The 22,495-nt window shown below is 36.9% G+C and overlaps 1 pseudogene; it reads left to right on the top strand.

The window, feature by feature from the left end:
• Positions 1–5,438: 5,438 nt before the first annotated feature.
• On the top strand, positions 5,439–5,976 carry LOC137768812 (chromobox protein homolog 3 pseudogene; annotated as a pseudogene).
• The last annotated feature ends 16,519 nt before the right edge of the window (positions 5,977–22,495 follow it).

Genomic DNA, 22,495 nt, shown 5'->3' with positions numbered 1-22,495 from the left:
CAAGTCAGGCTTGGCTCTCTAAGGGACCCATATGTATGAGACTGCACGTGAGCTTCTGGGACAGCGCCAAGTTACTGTCCCTGGTACTTTTCCAGTTTCCTAATTTGTGGAGGTTCACAAATCATTATGGATCTTGTCTTGATATCTGGGTAGTCAGAAAGCTCCAAAATAAGGCAGTGGGAATGGTAATCAAACAGGTCTGGTTGAAATAGATTTACTTTCCACTTGGTTAAGAAAGAGGCCTCACATTCTGATGGCTATGTTAACTCAGTTAAGAAGTGGTACTTATTTGGAATTCCTTGTGGGAAGCCCAAAATGTACTTGAAATGAGAGAAGTCACAAACTTGTTTAGTACATATGAAGGATGGCTTTGAATCTAGCCAGTAACTGAAAGTCTGCCCATTCAGGCTCAGCAGAAATATAAGAAAAGATTGAATTGAATTGTCCTGTATCATATACAAATTCTCCAGGGCCTGTTCCCTCCTAACTTAGGATAGAACAAATGATTTTTGAAAGGATCAATCTGGTTTCCAGGTTTTGAAAATGCTGTTCTTTGCTTTTGCTTGCATTGTGTAAAATTCTCCATTTCCCAGTTGCCCCAAAATTAACAATTTAAAAACTGAATCTTTCAGACCATTAATCAGTGTTGGAAATATTGAAAAAGAAAGGTTTTGAAAAAATAGTGAAAATGATACTTAACTGGATACTTAACTTTGCCATAAATATGCAAGACCATGGTGAGCATGTAATTTGTCTTTTCTTAGTCTCTGTCTCCTCATCTGTAAAGGAAGGGGATGGGTTGCCAATATTACTTCTAGCACTAATGTTCTACTACTCAATGAAAAAATTTTAATTTCACATACTACAGAGGCCATGTCATGAGCTTGAGAGATCTAGCTCTTCATAGGAATAAAACTTTCAAGTTCACAGGGATTTGATCTTGTATTTTCCCAAAAAAATGCCTCTAATCACTTCTGTTTCTCTTTGCACTATGGAAGTTTTCCATGAATACCATAGAAAATGGATTCCCGAGGAAAGAGAGTGGGTATTTCTCAGAGATTTTCATTTTTGATTTGCTTCTAGGAATTTTAGAGAGACAAATAGAAATGGAATTTTAAAATGTGTTTTTTTTTTTTAAAAAAGGAGAGATAGTAATAGATGGTAGCTGGCTATTGGAAATCAGCAAAGTTTCATGGGTGTATAATGAACTGATGATCTGAGGTGATATATTTTGTCATTAGTAAATCAGGTATAGGAGAAAGATTTAGGAGAAATGTTACAGAGAAACTTTTAGCTTTACAAACCTAGGGACTGATACATTTACATACCACAGTTCCTTGGCAGCTCCTTTATTATGTGCCAAGTTTCTCATCTCACTAAAGTGCCCTGGGCAAATAAAAAGGGAAAGGCATTCCAGGTAGAAGAAACACCGTGATCAGAGATTGGGAAGTATGAGATAGCATCGTGTGTAGAGGCAGTGCGAAGAGTTTGTTTAATCCTTTTGGAGTATAAAGTACAGGAGGACACTAGATCATTCAGAGTTCAGGTGCAGATTACAGAAACCACTTTAGCAATTTTAAAAGAATTGTGAAACAGAAACCAAATGAAGGGAGTTACTCAAGAGGGTCAAAAGCAGCTATACTGTCAAGTAAGATCAGGGCTGAGCAGTGTCCAGTAGCTTTGACCATTAGGAGGCCTTTGATGTCCTTAGCAAAAATTGGCCAAGAGGTGAACTGGGCCACACTGCAGGGAATAAGGTATGAATGGCAGATGAAGAAGAGGAAGTGGGGGAATCTGTTTTCTGGGAGCTTGGCTCTGAAGGGAAGGAAAGCTTTATCTGAAGAAAAACACAAAATGGAAGAAGGTTTTGATCTTAAGCTGTAAAAACCTTAAACAAGTTTGGATGCAGAAGGAAAGAAGTCAATGGTTAGGTAAGAATTGAAGATGCAGGAAAGAGACAGATACTAGATACTAGATGCCCTCAGATTGAGAGGAGAAAGATCTAGTCGAGAGGAGAAAGGTCTAGTCTCGAGGAGGAAGTGCTGGCCTTAGGTAAGAAGAGAACTATGTGTTTCTCTTACACACGGCAGAGGGGGAAAGCATGAGTGAAGAAGCAGATGTGCTTGTAAATTGGGGAAAAGAAGGGAGTAGAAATCACACCCGATAGGTTATTTTCTTGATAGAAATAATCAAGAAAATAAGAAGCAGACCATCTGCTCAGAGAGGGGAGAATGGAATGGGGGTGAAATAGGGTGGGGTAGAAAGTGTGAGGGAGAAATGGGTGGAAGAAAAGAGCCAGAAGTGATCAGAATTGCTAAGCAGGACTGACCTTGAAGAAGTGGGGAGATTTCTGAGGAAAGGCTTAAAGTAATATCATAATTGTCATGACCTTGGGATCTTTGGTCTTTTAGAAAGTAGTGGTGGGTACTAAGAATGATGTTCCTCTTTAAAATATATTGTTTTGGAGCTGTCCGCCTGATGATTAGGTAAGACTTTTAAATTATCATCATCATCACCTGTTAATCATCTATTAATATGATCAATCTTTTATTTCTAAGACCATCTTGAGGCTTTGAATAGGAATGAGACAAAATGGCAAAAGTGCATCATTAATGAAAGAATGTTCTAAGAACTTACATTCTGAAGTAATCTTCTGTGAATTCCCTGGCGGTCCAGGGGTTAGGACTCGGCACTCTCACTGCCAGAGCCCCTGGTTTGATCCCTGATCAGGGAACTAAAATCCCGCAAGCCGCGAGGCGTGGCCAAAAAATAAAATAAAATTTGAAGTACTCTTCTGTGACTGAAAGTCATCACTTTAGGTTAAACATGATTGAAGATTTGAGAAATTTGCCCAATAGATTGGGTAAGGATATGAAAAGATGCTCAAAATTATTACTCATCAGGGATATGCAAAATAAAACACAAGGTAATACCGCCATATGCCTATTAGAATATCCAAAATTGAAAAGACTGAACATACCAGGTGTTGGCAAGGACCTGGAGCAAGTGGAACTCTTATGAACTGCTCACGGGAATGAAAATGGTTCAACCACTTTGGAAAACAGTTTGGCAGTTTCTTAGAAATATCCACATCCACATCATATGACCAACACATTTATTTCATCCTCAGAATCAAAAACATTTGTGAGTAAGTCTTTGTACAGACTATCCAAGAGAAAAAGAAATGTATGGCTGTAAAAAGATACATGCAATGTTCATAGAAGTTTTATTTCTAATAACATTTAAAAAAAGGAAACAACAAAAATGTCCATCAACAGGTGAATGGATAAATAAATTGTGGTATAGCCATACAATGGAATACTACTTGTCAATAAAAGTAAACAAACTACCGACTGCACAGCAACATAGATGAATCTCAAAATAATTATGATGAGTGAAAGAAGCCAGACAAAAGAGAGTACATAGTGTATTCTTCCATTCATAAAATAGTCTAAAAAAATCCAAACTAACCTATAGCATCAGAAAACAGATCAGAGGTTACCTGGAGACAGGGGTGGGGTTGGGGAAGGTAGGTGAAAGGAATTACAAAAGAGCACAAGAAAACTCTTGCGGGTGATGCATATGTTCATTATCTTGATTGTGATGATGGTTTCATATGTACACTCATAAGTCATAAATTAGCAAATTCTACACTTTAAATAAATGCAGATAATACTTTAATAAAGCTGTTACAACAAAAGAACTAATGTGTATGTTCAAAAATTGGAGAATGATTTAATTACATTATAGAACAGTAAATTTTTTGAATAATGTCTCTTTTAAAAATCGTTTTTTGGGGCTTCCCTGGTAGCGCAGTGGTTAAGATTCCGCCTGCCAATGCAGGGGACACGGGTTTGAGCCCTGGTCCGGGAAGATCCCACATGCCGCGGAGCAAGTAAGTCCGTGGGCCACAACTGCTGAGTCTGCGCTCTAGAGCCCGCGAGCCACAACTACTGAGCCCACGTGCCACAACTACTGAAGCCTGTGCGCCTAGAGCCCATGCTCCGCAACAAGAGAGGCCACTGCAGTGAGAAGCCCGCGCACCGCAGCGAAGAGTAGCCTCCGCTCGCCGCAACTAGAGAAAGCCTGTGCACAGCAACAAAGACCCAACACAGCCAAAAATAAAATAAATAAAATAAATAAATTTTTAAAAAAAAGTTTTTGAAGAGTATTTAATATTATCAGAAAATTCTCATAGAATTCAGAGACAAGTGTACTTCTGATTGATAATGGTCCATTAACATTTGTTGAATGTTAAATGAATGATGTAGTGTTAAATGAAAAAAGCAAGACACAAAAATGCATACATAATTAAATATGATCCCAATTGTGGTAACTCTCTCTCTTGTCTCTCATGGCTGAAAGGAAATATCTCAAAATGTTTACACTGGTTGTCTCTGTGAGGTGGAATGACATACAATTTTTCTTTTCCTTCTTATGCTTTTGGGGCTTTTCTATAGTTGATCTTCCACTACTTTCACAAGCAGACAAAAACCCAACCAATGCTCTTTGAAAAGATTATTTCCCACACAAGGAACTCACAGGTGCAAATATTTTTAGATAATATATCAATCTAACTGAGGCACATGGCATCTTTTCCTGCACTTCTTCCCAGTAACCTGCTACCAAACACTGAGGGAGGTTAGTGGAGTGGTGATGTGCTGGAAAGACAAGCTCCAGACTGCAGTTAGCTTGTGATGAGACACAGCCTAGAAATGCCTGCTTATAAATATGTTTTATGTAGCCTCGGGGGTTCACTTACCTTTATTACTTCCCTGCTAGCAGTCCCTTGATAAAACCAGGTCAAAGACAGAGAGAATAAATTCCCTGGGCTACCCGCAGTACAGCTCTGTCGGGAAATGTTCACCAAGTATACCCTGATGAGAAAAGGAGAGTAGCTGTGTGTCAAATGTAGATAATTCCTCAGTCTTTTGTCCAATCCATGGTGAGCCTTATGCACTTCTGACTTCTTTCCTGCTTGAGTCAAAAAGATGACCAGGGGAGGGTGAGGCCTGTGGAGCGAGAGCCAAGGAAGAAAGAAGCCTTGTGAAAGTGAGGGTCAAAGGTAGGGAGGAGTTGGGAGAGCTCTCGTGCACAAAGATGTGCCTTTATTACTGTCCTCCACACATGAGGGATATCTGTCCTGTGAGACTTCCACTCTGCTCTTCTGCCCCTGCGGAGAGACGCAATGACTGATGCTGTCTGCGCCAAGGGGATGCTTCGGCAGGACGGGGGTTGCTGGGGCCTGAGGCAGAGATGTTGGTGAGACCCACGGGAGCCCTCCTGCCCGGCTCGGCCAGGACGTTGGGATTGTACCTGCAGCCTGAAACATGAGGATTAAAGGGAACTCGAGCCTGAGGCATGCAGGGCCAGAGATGAAGCATACCTCGGGGCAGCTCGAAGGCAAGGAATAATACCTCTTCAAGTTTGCAATAAAAATGGCCTCCAATAAAACTGCATTGCAAAACATGGGAAAGAAACAGGATGGCAAGAGTAAAAAGTCAGAGAGGAAGAGCCTGAAGAATTGGTGGTGGAAAAAGACAGAACTGACGTGTGGTGAAAGTGAGGGGGTGGTTATTTCCTCAGGTGGAAGGGAATACAGATGCTGACTAGGAACCTGAAGAAAACTTCTACTGCCCAGCGGTAATTGAAACATTTGTTAATTCTGCAACAGCTGGTACAGAAAAAGGTGGTACAAAAAGAAAATCTTAATCTGGCAGCGAATCTGATGATAGTGAATCAAAGAAGAGAGATGCTGCCGGGCAAAGCAAGAGGCTTTGTCGGAGGTCTGACCCTGAATGAATAACTGGTGCCACAGACAGCAGTGGAGAATTGGTGTTTCTCATGAAATGGGAAGATTCAGATGAGGCGGACTTGGTGCTGGCCAAAGAGGCAAAAATGAAGTGTCCTCAAATTGCAGTGCTTTTTATTCAGAGACTAACTTGGCATTCTTGTCCAGAAAACGAAGCTCAATAATTGTTTGCATTGCCATATATATAATTACATATATATACATACACACATACACATAAGCTGATGCATATAAGCTCTGGGTCTTGGTTTTTTTGGTTTATTAGTGTGAAGAAATAACTAGATTCTAATGAAAATAAAGTTTCGTATGTTCATTTTGAAGGAGTGTTAGGGTTTTGTTTTTCTTTTTGTCTATAGCACTGGTTACATTGAACAAATAAATAAAGCTTTCTTAGTTGCTTCCTTTATCAGAAAAGAACATTTGATACCATGATATATTATTTTCTCTGCATTAGGGAACAGATTTTCTAAATGTTGGAGGAAATCTCCACAGTCATTACGCAATCAGATTATGTGTTTAACTCATATATGCTTAAAGACCATTCTGGGTTTTTCGTTTATGAGGGGTTTTTTTGTGTGTATACATAAAACACATATGTAAATGATTTTCTTTTCCTTCTTCTTCTTTTTATTTTTTAAAAACCCTTGCCGAAACAAAAATGCCAATTCATAACCAGGGATAAGCCCATGTTTCTGGGATGCCATCACTCTGAGCAGCCTAAGAAATAAATGCGTTCAAGTTAAATGGAAAATTTTCCTGAAGGCTTAACCTTTCAAATTAGGTAGATGATTCCATAATTAATTGGAAAATTTAAATATAATGTAAGTAACTTAAATTGGACAATAAAAGCAGCTGTATCTGAATCCATATCTATAACTACAGTCATATAAATGGAAGTTTATTTGCAAAAACTCCTGACAGGAAAAATTTTATCACTACCAAGAATCTCCTCACCCAGATGAGAAAACTAGAAAAATCCTGCTGTGTTTCAATTAGCCAAGCAAGACTTAGTTAAATGGACATTTAAAGGTTTCTTCTAGTGAACCTCTTCTTTACTAGAAGTTGAAATCCCTGTGCTGTACTGACTAAGAGGACAACGTCTAAGACTTTGCTCATGGAAACCTAACCAGGTGGTTAGAGATGTTGTCAATCTAGGACCTGCTAGAATAAATTTTAAATAAATAGTAGATTAACTTAAATAAATAAAACTATTTAAATAAATAGTTTAGATTAACTTCTGTAATCTAAACTATTGATATATATGTTTTTTCTTTACCCCCAACTGATTCCTCACATACAGGCTCAATCTTTTCAGTATCTGGGTTACTGGTTCAGCAGAAGCATAGAAAAGCAATAAATTTGTAGTAATCAGAATGTTATCCAACTGTATATTGTTTACTTTATTGTAAACACTGGTGAACAATGGTCTGTAGTTTTATATTAAAAAATAAAATAAAATGGATATGCAAACTTCCACTTTTGCAAACTATCAGTAGCTACAACATTTTAGCTAATATTTTTCTTTGTAATTATTTAAAGAGTTGTGTTTCATAACGCTTGAAAATGTGTTTCTTCAAATGTCCCTGGGACACACGGTAATCCTTTTGCTATGTGAATAATCTCACGTAATCTATCAGATTGAAAATTTATCTTCAAGTACTTATCTTAAGTATTCTCTCCTCCCTGACCCAGATTTCCCTAGAATTTTGAGGAGGACCTCTGGTCACTGCATCATAGCTCTTCAGCCTTCCTTCTGGAGTTTACCCTCAGCCTCTACACCTCCTCAAATGATCATCAGGCTTTAGAGGCCACCATCACTGGGTACGAACTGTGGGAATCCAATTCCTATTGCCTGCTTAGGGTCAGGGGTGGCAAGTGGAACAGGGAGTAAGGAGAGCCCTCTATGTAGCAACAAAGTTTTAGGTATTACAGGCAAGAATTATATATGCTTTTTTCCTTAGAAACATTGTCATACACATGGATTAAATTCTAGAATGAGATGATGATTGTGTTTAACCATTTATTTGTGGTTAAATAAGTTTTAGTGGCTCATTTAGGCACTGAAATTCTTTGAAAGCTGGTATATATGTGCATAGATATGTTATAATCTATTATGTATTTATATATTATATTTCTATATAAATTTTTAAACCATTTATATAAACTGAACCTTGATTAAGCAGAACATATTCCCCAATTATGCTTGATAACAGAATTTGCCACATTTAAAATTGAAAGAATGAAATGATGTAGGAGTTATATGTTCATAGATATGTTTTTTTTTAAATCATGTCACCATAGTATAAAATCTGGTCATTGATATGAATTATCTCATTTTGCAAACTGTCCCTAGCATTTAGCTGAACAATAGCTGACCCTCTACCTGACTATTACAGAATCATTCAATTTTGTATGGGCAATAGTTGTTTCATAAATAATTGAAGTCCTTTCATTATTTTAAAAATGTTTCTGTACCCCAAGTGAATTCCACACATTTGTGAAAAATTAGTGAAATTCTGAATGTGCTGTTGATTAAAATATGTTTTTAAGACACTCTCAGAATTTGAACAATGATCATGGTACATATCAGCATTCAAAAATGAGATATCCATAATTACTTTGAGGAGGAAATCTTTTTAAAGTCTGCAATAAAAGCACTTAGGAACTCTGGAATGAAACCTGGGCAATTTAGGTCTTGAGAATCAATTTTAGAATACATTTAAAATGCCATTTTCAACATTTATACCCTAAAATTTATTTTTCATCAACAGTTTACTAACGTATGTTTGTCAATAGATCATTGTTCTTTTTTTTTTTTAAGTATAGTTGATTTACAATGTTGTGTTAGTTTCAGGTGTACAGCAAAGCGAATCAGTTATACATATGTGTGTATATATATATATTCCTTTTCATATTCTTTTTCATTATAAGTTATTACGAGATATTGAATACAGTTCCTTGAGCTATACAGTAGGACCTTGTTGTTCACCTATTTTATATATAGTGGTTTGTATCTGCTAATCCCAAACTACTAATTTATCCCTCCCCCACCCCCTTTCCCCTTTGGTAACCATAAGTTTGTTTTCTATGTCTGTGAGTCTGTTTCTGTTTTGTAAATAAGATCATCTGTATCATATTTTAGATTCCACATAGAAGTGATATCATAAGATATTTGTCTTTGTCTGACTTACTTCACTTAGTATGATAATCTCTAGGTCCATCCATGTTGTTGCAATGGCATTATTTCATTCTTTTTTATGGCTGAGTAGTATTCCATTGTGTGTGTGTGTGTGTGTGTGTGTGTGTGTGTGTGTGTGTGTATACATACACACCACATCTTCTTTATCCATTCATCTGTTGATGGACATTTAGGTTGCTTCCATGTCTTGGCTATTGTAAGTAGTGCTGCTATGAACATTGGGGTGCATGTATCTTTTTGAATTAGAGCTTTCTCTGGATATATGCCCAGGAGTGGGATTGCTGGATCATATGGTAACTCTACTTTTAGTTTTTTAAGGAACCTCCATACTGTTTTCCATAGTGGCTGCACCAATTTACATTCCCACCAACAGTATATGAGGGTTCCCTTTTCTCCACACCCTCTCCAGCATTTATTTTTTGTGGACTTATTAATGATCGCCATCCTGACCAGTTGAGGTGATACCTCATTGTAGTTTTGATTTGCATTTCCCTAATAATTAGAGATGTTGAGCATCTTTTCATGTGCCTATTGGCCATCTGTATGTCTTCTTTGGAGAAATGTCCATTTAAGGGTTCTGCCCATTTTCTGATTGGGTTTTTGTTGTTGTTGTTGTTATTGAGTTGTATGAGCTGTTTGTATAGTTTGGAAATTAAGCCTTGTGGGTCGCATCATTTGCAAATATTTTCTCCCAGTCCGTAGGCTGTCTTTTCGTTTTGTCTATGGTTTCCTTTGCTGTGCAAAAGCTTGTAAGTCTGATTAGGTCCCATTTGTTTATTTTTATTTCTATTGCCTTGGGAGACTGATCTAAGAAAACATTGCTATGATTTATGTCAGAGATGTTCTGCCTATGTTCTCTTCTAGGAGTTTCATGGTGTCCTGTCTGATATTTAAGTCTTTAAGGCATTTTGAGTTTATTTTTGTGTATGGTGTGAGAAAGTGTTTTAACTTCATTGATTTACATGAGGCTGTCCAGTTTTCCCAACATCACTTGCTGAAGACACTGTCTTTTCTCCATTGTATATTCTTGACTCTTTTGTCAAAGATTAATTGACTGTAGGTGTGTGGGTTTACTTCTGGGCTCTCTATTGTTTCACTGATACGTATGTCTGTTTTTGTGCCAATACCCCGCTGTTTTGATTACTGTAGCTTTGTAGTATTGTCTGAAGTCTGGGAGGGTTATGCCTCCAGCTTTGTTCTTTTTCCCCAGGATTGCTTTGGCAATTATGGGTCTTTTGCGATTCCATATAAATTTTAGGATAATTTGTTCTAGTTCTGTGAAAAATGTCATGGGAATTTGATTTACAGGTTGCATTAAACCTGTAGATTGCTTTGAGTAGTATGGCCATTTTAACAATATTAATTCTTCCAATCCAAGAGCATGGGATATCTTGCCATTTCTTTAAATCATATTCAATTTCTTTTCTCAGTGTTTTACAGTTCTCAGCATGTTAAGTCTTTCACCTCCTTGGTCAGGTTTACTACTAAGTATTTTTTAAATGTGATTTTTTTTAACTTGCCTTTTTGATATTTCATTGTTAGTGTAAAGAAATGCAACCAATTTCTGTACGTTAATCTTGTATCCTGCTACCTTGCTGAATTTGTTTATCAGTTCTAGTAGTTTTCATGTGGAGTCTTTAGGGCTTTCTATATATAATATCATGTCACCTGCATATAATGACAATTTTACCTCTTTCCTTCCAATTTGGATACCTTTTATTTCTTTTTCTTGTCTGATTCCCATGGCTAGGACTTCCAATACTATGTTGAATAGAACTGGTGAGAGTGGGCATCCTTATCTTATTCCAGATTTTAGTGGGAAGACTTTTAGCTTTTCCCTGTTGAGTATTATATTGGCTGTGGGTTTGTCATAAATAGTGTGGTAAGAGTTTTTTATCATGAATGGATGTTGAATTTTGAATTTTTCAATGATAAAATCAAAGAGGAAATTTAAAAATACCTTGAGACAAATGACAATGAAAACACAACTATACAAAATCTATGGGATGCAGCAAAAGCAGTCCTAAGATGGAAGTTCATAGCAATACAGGCCTTCCTCAAAAAACAAGAAAAATCCCAAATAAACAACCTGAAAGAATTAGAGAAAGAGGAACAAACAAAACCTAAAGTCAGCAGAAGGAAGGAAATAATAAAGATCAGAGAGGAAATAAAATAGAGAATAAAAAAACAATAGTAAAAAAAAACCCAATAAAAACAACAGCTGGTTTTTTGAAAGGGTAAACAAAATCGACGAACTTAATAACCAAATAACCAAAGGACCCAAATAACCAAAATAAGAAATGAAAGAGGAGACAAAACACCTGACACCACAGAAATACAAAAAACCTTAAGAGAATATGATGAATGAATATATATACTGTGGTATATACTGAAATACTGACACCGGCTACAGCATGGATGAGCCCTGAAAACATTATCCTACAAGAAAGAAGCCAATAACAGAAGGTCACATGTTGAGAGTTCCATTTATATGAAATGTCCAGAATAAAATCTACAAACATAGGTGTTTAAGGCTAGAAGGGAGATTGGGGTGGTGGGGAGAATGGGTAGTGTGTGCTAATGGATTTCTTCTTGGGGTGATGAAAATGTTCTAAATTGATTTTGGTGATGGTTGCACAACTCTGTAACTATACTAAACACCACTGAATTGTATACATTAAAGGGGTAAATCGTATGGTCATGAATTATATCTTAAGCTGGGTTTTTAAAAGATATGTGTTTATTAAAGTGAAAACTAAAAAAAAAATCCTGAAATTTCCAACCAGTTTCAGAGTTTAAGATCTGCTGGCATTTCTTTTTTATTTTTACACTGAGGGTAAAGGACTGTGTTCAAAATTACCTGATTCATTTGTTTTTTTTCTCTGAAGTTATGATGTTTATTTGAAATACAACAAGGTTAATTTGTTTCTGTTTATATTCAATTTTAGAGTTGTATCTACATTATTGATGTAACTTTAGTTTTGAACATTTAAAACTTTTATGTTTCCAGAATAAAAACTATACATGTTATATTCAGAAAAAAAAAGAGAATACTGTGAACAATTATATGCCAACAAATTGGACTACCTAGAAGAGATAGACAAGTTTCTAGAAACATACAATCCCCCAAAACGAATTAAGAAGAAATAGATAAGTCGAACAGACCAATCACTAGAAGTGAAATCGAATATGTAATTAAAAAAAAAAAAAAAAACAAACAACTCCCTGCAAACAAAACTCCCTGCAGAACCGGACAGCTTCACTGGGAAAGTCTACTAAACATACAAAGAAGAACTTATACTGATCCTTCTCAAACTCTTCCAAAACACTGAAGAGGAGGGAACACTCCTAAAGTCATTCTACAAAACCACCATCACGCTGACACCAAAACCAGACAAAGATGTTACCAAAAAAGAAAATTACAGGCCAATATCTTTGATGAATATAAATGTAAAAATTCTCAACAAAATATTAGCAAACTGAATCCAACAACACATAAAAAAAATCATACACCATGATCAAGTTGGATTCATCCCAGGGTTGCAACGATGGTTCAACATACACGAATCAATGTGATATACCACATCAACAAAAGAAAAGTCAAAAACAACATGATCATCTCAATAGATGCAGAAAAAGCATTTGATAAAACTCATTGTTCTTTTTAAACATAGTTTTAACCCAGATGAGAAGTTGACTGTTGCATTAGCTTTGGAGTTCTGAGGATTATAGATATGTGATATTTATACTCTCTTGCACACACAGAGAAAAAAGTCATTTTGAAACAGAAAACTGCTTCATTCCATAAGCATGCCACTAATGCATGATTCAAGATGTCATAGTTTGGATGAGATAATCAAATTCCTTAGATGAATCAACTGAAAGCAGCTGCTTTGTTTAGGAACGATTTAGAGATATGTAAATTGAAGACAGTAGATTGAAAGGGAGAAAAAAAGAGTTAAGTGTAAGGATATTACAAAACACACAAAATGATTAAAAATTGTCATTATGACTCTTGGGCCAATTGAAAAATATGCTCATTCGTCTTGCAAGGAATTACCTCCAAATGAAAATACAGCTCTAGTTCTACTATTAACTAGTAGATATTTGATATTGACAGATGTACATGCCATCATTTTGAGACTATGAATTTGAAAGCCTTGGGAATCGTCATAGAACGAATAAACTAATATGCTTTGAAAACCCCAGTCCAAGAAAGTTTGTTCTCGATAATAATAATTCATGTTTATAAGGTGCCTTTCATTGAACTCTTAAGACTCTGTGTATAGATGTTTAAATATGCATGGTCATATATCACTGTCTTTATACATCATAGCCCAAATGTTTCAATTCCTTGGACATAAAGCAACTCTTTCATATATGAAAATATAATCCCTACCTTTGCCACACAAATTCTCTATAAATACCACCTTCTTATTTATGCTCCTATATTGCTTGTGCTGAAGGATTGTTAATGCAATCTTTTCTTAAAGAAATGTTTTAAAAATCCTTTAAAAACAAAACACCTGTGTTTTCTGGCAGGACAACAATGTATCAGCCAAAATAACTTTATTTAATGACTGACTGGGGTTAGCTAGCGCCCCATGATTCATTTCATAATTGGAAAAAAATGTAACATTTGCTGACATCATCTGAGTGCTGATCTGGACCCACTGAACAGGGAGTTTTCCAACAAAAACGATTTAACTTTCCACTTCACAATTCAGGAAGAATTTAGGATTAGGGCATTCATGGAGTCTAGAAATGGTTTTCATTTTCAGCATTTTAGCTCAAAACTTGAACAGGAAGGAAAACTGTACATAGATTAATTTCCAAGGCAAAATTTCATCTGTGAAACCTTACTTCCTCTGATGCATATTGATACCAGACTGAGATAAAGCATACTAAGCTCTGAAGAGAAAATAGCCTTAGAAATGAAAAATTAAATGAAAAATTTACTTGGTGAGGGCAGATAGAGCTACCATAAGTTCTATTGTGAAAGAGTTTCTTGAACAAATATGTACTCACCTGATTCTTGCCTACCTAGATCTCCAGTCTGTTTGAAGGTTTGCAGTACAAAATACATATGGATTGCATCAACGATTATTTTAAAGTAATGCACTACCAGTTGTAGTGGCATTATTTGATAATGATAGATAATAGGTTCAAAATTTTATACACTTTGCTGTAAATATGGGTAAAGAACATCTAGTCTAATCTTTCTTAAGAAAGCTCATCTTTATATCAGATAGGAGACAGAGAAACTTAATTAAAAAAAATTTTTTTTAATTTATTTAATTAATTAATTTATTTACGGCTGTGTTGGGTCTCCGTTGCTATGTGCGGGCTTTCTCTAGTTGCGGCGAGCGGGGGCTACTCTTCGCTGGGGTGTGCGGGCTTCTCATTGCGGTGGCTTCTCTTGCTGTGGAGCACGGGCTCTAGGTGCACGGGCTTCAGTAGTTGTGGTATGTGGGCTCTAGAGCGCAGGCTCAGTAGCTGTGGCGCATGGGCTTAGTTGCTCTGTGGCATGTGGGATCTTCCCAGACCAGGGCTCAAACCAGCGTCCCCTGCGTTGGCAGGTGGATTCTTAACCACTGCGCCACTAGGGAAGTCCAAGAAACTTATTTTTAAATTTGCCACCTTCAATATTTTTGTCTCTTCTCATTTAAACACTGCCTTACGAATACCCTTAATTCTCTATCTACTTCTCTTGGCTGGATTTGACTCCAAAGTCATTACCTGGGTTTAAACCCACCTGTCTGATTACCCTGTGCCAGCATTTAAAGAGTTGAAATGGCTGAAAAACAAAACAAAACACAAAACTGTGTGTCTTGGTCTCTCTTTAAGTTCCACAGCAACAAATTTCAGATGGGCACACAACATGTCCAGAATATTACTAAAATTGAACAGTATCTTCACCATCCTTCTTTCCTATCTTAGTCTGCTCAACCTGCCATAACAAGATACCATAGACCATGGCTTAAATGACAGAAATTTACTCCTCACAGTTCCAAAGGTAGGGAAGTCCAGTATCAATGCTGGCCAATTCCAGTTTCTGGTGAGGGCCCTTTTCCTGGTTTGCAGCTGGCTGTAATTTCACAATGAAGAGATTTATTCATTCTCTCTTTCTTTCTCCCCCTCTCCCTTCCTCTCTCCCTTTGTCCTTCCCTCTTCTTATAACATCACAATCTTATCAGGTTAGGACCCCACCTTTATGGCTTCACTTAACCTCAACTGCCTCCTAAAGACCCTACCTCTAGATACAGACACATTGGGAGTTAGGGCTTCAACATACAAATTTTAGGGAGACACAATTCAGTCCATAGCAATTCTCAAGTGATCATTTCACTCAGCTTCAGCTTTGAAACTCATTCAGCTTCTCCCCTACTCTCACTGCTTATTATAAGCTTACCTTATATTTATCAGGAAAGTAGAAGCAATTAGACAGGAACTCCCTCATCTTTCCCCATGAAAACTACCAGCCTACTTGCATCATTACTCCTCCTCCTCGGCTTCCTTCTCATTACTACAGACAATGTGGCTTGGCCCAGGTCAAAGGACAATCTGATCAAGTCATCCATTGTGTTCCAGATCTTTTCCAGTGACTTAGTTTGTATATTTATCTCCAATCTCTCAGATCCGTATATCCTTTGCATTGCTGTTCCTTTTCTCTGTTGCTCCTTATAAAGATTTTCTTCAAAGAGTTATCCAGAGTTGCTGTCCTTACTTTTTCAATTCACATTCTCTCCTAACCTAGCTCAACTGGACATCTGTCCCTGCAACCCCATTGACTCCGCCATTCCTCTCTTGCTTGGCCTCTCAGCAATATTCAAGAAAGTTGATCACCCCTTCCTTCTTTTCTTAAAAAATATTTATTTATTCAATTTTTTTCATTGTGGTAAGAACACTTAGCATGAAATATACTCTCTTAACAGATTTTCAAGTGTACAATATAGTATTATCTATCAGCACAATTTTGTAGAGCAGATCCCTAGAACTTACTAATTTTCCTTCTTGAAACAGTTACTTTTCTTGTAGTCCGTGACACCCTACTCTCCTAGCTTCCCTCTATTTCACTGGCCTCTGCTTCTTAGTCTCCTTCATGGGCTCTACCTTCTGCTCTGCCTGAATGCTAAAGGTATAAGCACTCCAGGGCTCTAACTTGATCTCCCTTCTTTTCTCTATCTGTGCAGTTTTTTCCAATCAACCTCATTCAGTCCCATGGTTTTAAACACTATTTGTATGCTGATGACTTCCAGATCTTTACGTTCAGCTCTGACCTCTCTTCTGAGCTCTGAACTATATATCCAGGCCCCTATTTGACATCTCCACATTGACTTTAAATAGGCTGGTATCTCCAATTTAATGTGCCCAAGATAGAACTTCTATTTGTCATTCCCAAGTCCAACGCTAATGGATCTTTTTCTCAGTACATAGCATCATCATCTTGGAGTCAGCATTCACTCCTCTCCTTTCCTTATTCATCCTCAATCTAAACCCTTAGTAAGTCCTGCTGACTTTACCTCTAAAAGTATTCTGAAAACTTCTACTTTTCTCTGTTTCCACTACTACCTTTTAGTCCAAGCCACCAGAGTTTCTCCACTGGACTAATTCCATACTCTGCTAACTGTACCAGGGTTCCCTCCTGTTCCCCATCCCCAGTACAAATGGAATCCCAATGGATGGATATGTGATAGCCAGAGTGCTTTTTAAAAATAAAAATCAAATCATGAGCCTCTCTTGCTTGAAATTCCTCTAAAGACTTCTCATCAAGATCAGAGTAAAATCCAAAGTCTTGACCTAGAAAATTCTAGGGCTTACAGCATTTTCAATGTATTCTATGAGGGAATTAAGCTCTGCAGAATAATTTCATCATTAATGATGATGTTAGCTGTGGGTTTTTCATAGCTGCCCTTTATCAGGTTGGGGAAGTTCCCTCCTATTCCTAGTTTGTTGAGTGTTTTTATCCTGAAAGAGTGTTGAATTTAGCCAAATACTTTTTCTGTATCATTTGGAATAATCATGCGATTTTGTCCTTTATTCTATTAATATGGTATATTACATTGAACCAACCTTGATTAACTGCGTTACATTCCTCTTGGTTATGGTGTATAATCTTTTTTATATGTTGCTGGATTAGGTTTGCTGGTATTTTGTTGAGGAATTTTTTTGTTTTCTCAATATGTCTTTGTCTGGCTTTGGCAGTAGAGTAATATTGACCTCAGAATGAATTTGGAAATGTTTCCTCCTTTACTATTTTTTATTTTTTTAATATCTTTATTGGAGTATAATTGCTTTACAGTGTTGTGTTAGTTTCTGCTGTATAACAAAGTGAATCAGCTATATGTATACACATATCCCCATATCTCCTCCCTCGGGAGCCTCCCTCCCGCCCTTCTTATCCCACCCCTCTAGGTGGTCACAAAGCATCGGGCTGATTTCCCTGTGCTATGCAGCTGCTTCCCACTAGCCACCCATTTTACATTTGGTAGTGTATACATGTCAATGCTACTCTCTCACTGCGTCCCAGCTTCCCCTTTCCCCATTGTGTCCTCAACTCCGTTCTCTATGTCTGCGTCTTTATTCCTGCCCTGACACTATTCATCAGTACCATTTTTTTAGATTCCATATATGTGCGTTCGGTACGGTATTTGTTTCTCTCTTTCTGACTTACTTCACTCTGTATGACAGACTTAAGCTTCATCCACCTCATTACAAATAACTCAATTTCGTTCCTTTTTATGGCTGAGTAATATTCCATTGTATATATGTGCCACATTTTTATCCATTCATCTGTCTATGGACATGCAGGTTGCTTCCATGTCCTGGTATTGTAAATAGTGCTGCAATGAACATTGTGGTACAGGTATCTTTTTGAATTATGGTTGTCTCAAGGTATATGCCCAGTCTTCACTATTTTTTATAATAGTTTGTGAGAGATTGGTGATAATCATCTTTATGTTTGGTAGAATTTACCACTGAAGCCATCTGGGCATAGGCTTTTCTTTGTGGGATGCTTTTTTGATTACTAATTCAATCTCTTTACTTGTTACAGGCTTATTCAGATTTTCTACTTCTTTTGAGTCAGTTTTGGGAGTTAGTATCCTTCCAGGCATTTGTCCATTTCAACTGGGTTATCTAATTTGTTGGCATATGACAATTCATGATATTCCCTTGTAATCCTTTTTATTTCTGTAAGATCAGAAACTTATTACTTATTTAAAAATACTACTTATTTTAGTAATTTGAGTCTTCTCTTTCTTTTCTTGGTACTTTAGCTACAGGTTTGTCAATCTTGGTGATGTTTTCAAAGAACCAACTTTTATTGATTATTGACTGTTTTTCTATTCTCTATTTTGTTTATTTTCTATCTAATCATTAATTTTCCCTCTGCTTCTTTTGAATTTAGTTTTATCTTATTTTTCTAGTTTCTTAAAGTGGAAAGTTAGGTTATTGATTTGAGATTTTCTTCTTTTTTAATGGGCATTTATTGCCATAAATTTCTCTTCAAGCACTGCTTTAGCTGCATTTCATAAATTTTGGTATGTTCTGTTTTCATTTTCATTCATCTCAAAGTTTTTTGTTTTTTTTTTTTTTTTTGGTGCTTTGGGTCTTCGTTGCTGCGCGCAGGCTTTCTCTAGCTGTGGCAAGCAGGGGTTACTCTTCGTTGTGGTGCGTGGGCTTCTCATTGCGGTGGCTTCCCTTGTTGCAGAGCATGGGCTCTAGGCACGTGGGCTTCAGTATTTGCGACACTCGGGCTCTAGGGCGTGAGGGCTTCAGTAGTTGTGGAACACGGGCTTAGTTGCTCCGCAGCATATGGGATCTTCCTGGACCAGGGATCAAACCCATGTCCCCTGCATTGGCAGGCAGATTCTTAACCACTGCACCCCCAGGGAAGTCCTTCAAAGTATTTTTAAATTTTGCTTTTGGTTTAGTCTTTAACTTGTTGATTATTTAGGAGTGTGTTGTTTAATTTCCACAAACTTGTGAATTTCCCAAATTTCCTTCTGTTATGGATTTCTAATTGCAATCCATTGTGGTTGGAGATCATACTTTGTATTATTTCAATTCTTCTAAATTTATTTAGGGTTGTTTTACAGTCTAACATATGGTCTATTCTGGAGAATGTCCCATGTGTACTTGAGAAGAATGTGTATTCTTTTGCTGTGTAGAATGTTCTATAGATGTCTTTTAGGTCTATTTGGTTTACAGTGTTAAGTCTTCTATTTCCTTGTTTATCTTCTATCTAGTTGTTCTATTTGTTATTTAAAGTGGGGTATTAAAGTCTTCAATTATTATTGTTGAATTGTGCATTTCTATCTGTTTTGCTTCATGTGTTTGGGGGCTTTGTTATTTCATATATATATATGTATATAGATAGGTAGATAGATAGATAGATATTTTTTTTGGCCACGCTGCATGGCTTGTGGGATTTAGTTCCCTGACCAGGGATTGAACCCAGGCCCACAGCGCCAAGTCCTAACCAATGGACCACCAAGGAATTCCCATACATGTATTTTAAACATAGTTATACCTGAAACATGCCATTTAAGGTGAAGATAATTAGTCATTTCATGTTAAATGCAATTATAAAGTTTGAAAAATTCTATAAAAATCACAATATACTCTTATGATATATATCTGATCACCACAGTTTCCTATGCCTCATTTAAAAAACTCTTAGAAAATAGTTATTACTGGGTCATATAGCTTAAGTCTTACATTTCCATCTGAATTTGTAAACTTTTAGTTATGTTTCCATTTTATTTCTTCTATCGCTGTCATTATGGGTTATGTTTTTACAATAAAAAAATCACCTGGATCTAAGAATCTAAACAATGTCATCTAAATTCATTCTCTCTCTCCCTTCTCCATTTATTCCATCTCTGTGTTAGCTTCTTTTTTTCAGATGGATACAGCTTCCTAAACCCAGAGGAGAAAGAGTTCCTCTTTCCAATGGTTTCAACACTCCAGGATTGAGTTTGACACTTATCTCAGTGTGACCAGAGATACTGAATGTTTGATTACAATGATTGAACAGGCCTGGGACCTAGACCCCCTTTTGAAGCTGGTGGTGGAATCAACACCAACCACCCACAGGGTCTGAGAGTTGGGGAGGAGTGCTTTATCAAAGGAAAACTGAGGTGCTCTTATCAGAAGAAGGAAGAGATGTTGAGCAAGCAAAAACAACAGATGACCAATGTTCCTGATGTGTCAGATCATAGGAATCACTGGAAGAGTGTTGAAAAGCAGAGATTCCTGGACCCTTCCCCATTCTTACTGAATCAGAATCACTTAGAGTAGTTGTCCAGGAATTAGTGTGCTTAACAGAATTAATGACTGCTCCACTTTAGTCAATGCTTCTGCTAAAATGTAAAGAAGTACTTGGAGTATTCTCTTTTTCCATCCATCTTAAGATATACTTCTTAGGTTATATATCCAAGCGAAAGAGGAGTGAACAATCACTGACCACATTTAAGTTGTGTAGATATGCACTTGAAATTGGTATGGGGATGATTTGAAATAGATACTGATACTTCTCTAAACCATCAGGGAATTATTTATCCCTTTGTTTGACTTGTGCAGTCTAAAACCAATGATATGTTTTATATTAAAAAGAAAAGAAAAATGAAAACAAAACAGAAAACTCTTCTAATTCAACTCTTTTTTTCTCCTAAAAGGCAAAAATAGATAAAGGGCTGCACTCTGGATTTGTTAAAAGAGGAGACCATCTTTTTCACGTCTTTAATTATATCTGCTCTCCTCATTACTAAACATTCATTTAGGCTTCATCACTGGAAAACATCCTCAGCAGATTGAAAAGTCACAGTGGGCACCAATGGGTTACTTGCTGGCTATATGTCAGCTGTGTTGTTGGCTGATTTCAGTGTGTGACATGTGAAGCGGCTCTGAGAATGAAGGTTTACTACCTCTTTTGCACTGTCATGAAGGTGTGTTGGCTTCTTCTATGTACCTTGTGTATCTGAGTTTTAGAGCCAATATGTACCAATGCCAAAGGAATGTAAGCTATAACCCATACTTACATACAAGTAGCACCATGGAACTCATGTGCCTTGAAATGTTTTTCAATAACAACAATATCAATAGCAAAAAATTGAAATTAAAAATACTATTTATTGAGTATTTTCTACATACCTACTGTTGTGTTAAGCACGTGACATGGATAATCTCATTAAATCTTTACAACAATCCTATGAGGCAGTTGCTATTATTATCACTATTATATGAGGAGGAAATGGAAGTGCCAAGTAATCTACCTAAGTTCACAAAGTTATGAAATGGCTTAGACAAGTTTAGTACAGTCTGTCTCCGTCCATATATGCCTATCATCTCCTCTTGTTGACTAATGGACTTACAATGCCAGCGGGGATGTTTGCGGTGGTATTGTGTTCAGTTGACACAGAGGAGGACAAGATTAGCAGGTTCATCTTAAGTATGACTGAATCAATGACCTTGACTTCATTAACTTGGTATTCCACTCAGCTAAAGGAACTTAGCACAGCCTTGGGTGTTTCAGAACACTTGGAAGCAATTAAAGCATTGCATCTGGGTTGAAGGTTCCTAGGCTGAGAAAGAACAGAATTCAGGAGACCCCAATGTCTGTTGATATGGAATAGTCAGATGAGATTCACAGAATAAAGACAAATGAACATGCAAGTAGAAACCCACACCCTTTAAGTTCAATGAAAGCAAGAACTGAACTCATTCATTTATGGCCACCACTAAGAGGTACTCATTTATTCAATCCATGTCTCCAAGGAAAATTTTTCATAAAAAAATCATCTCTATTATCTCTTTTAAAATGAGGTAGATTGTTCAAAAACTTTTCTTGGTTTTTTTTATTAGCCTCTTGGAAAGTTAGAAGTTGCCCTGTGATCTCCAAAATTGGTTTGAATTAGGTGCACAATTATGAGTCCATCAGGTTGGAGAAAGATTTGAACTTTCCAACACCAGTTTACCATCTTTTTTATGAAACAGGTATCAACAAAAGAAAAAGGAAAGTCTGCCTCAACAATCCTATGCAAAGAGCCTCCTAGTTTGTTTTTTCTTTAATTATTGTCAGTCGTTGAGAAATGTACATATCTGTTGCAATAGGCAGGAGTTGTGGCATGCTCTGTGAAGATGGGCCAAACCTCCTGCAGAACTGTGTGAACGGAATTCAGTATACACTGCAGCCTAAAAATATTGTAAGAGCATTCCATTCTTCTCATGTGACTTTTCTTTCTTTCTTATTCAGCTGTAGTCAGATCTCTGTGGGAAGCAAGCAACAGTCTGTGGATTCAATGAAATGTAAAAGCAGTGGAGACTTCCAGAGAGCCTTCTTTCCATCCTTTAAGGTCTTCATTTGTTTACAAAGCTTGATAGATCAGTTTAGTCCAGAATTCACTGATACAGGAGAGATACTGACTTGCCCTTTTGTGTAAACATAGAAAGCCCCAAATCAAAACCCCTGCCAGTGACCC

The sequence above is a fragment of the Eschrichtius robustus genome, chromosome 8 (genome assembly GCF_028021215.1).
Source record: "Eschrichtius robustus isolate mEscRob2 chromosome 8, mEscRob2.pri, whole genome shotgun sequence".
Lineage (NCBI taxonomy): Eukaryota > Metazoa > Chordata > Mammalia > Artiodactyla > Eschrichtiidae > Eschrichtius > Eschrichtius robustus.
This window is presented reverse-complemented; position numbering and strand designations above follow the sequence as displayed.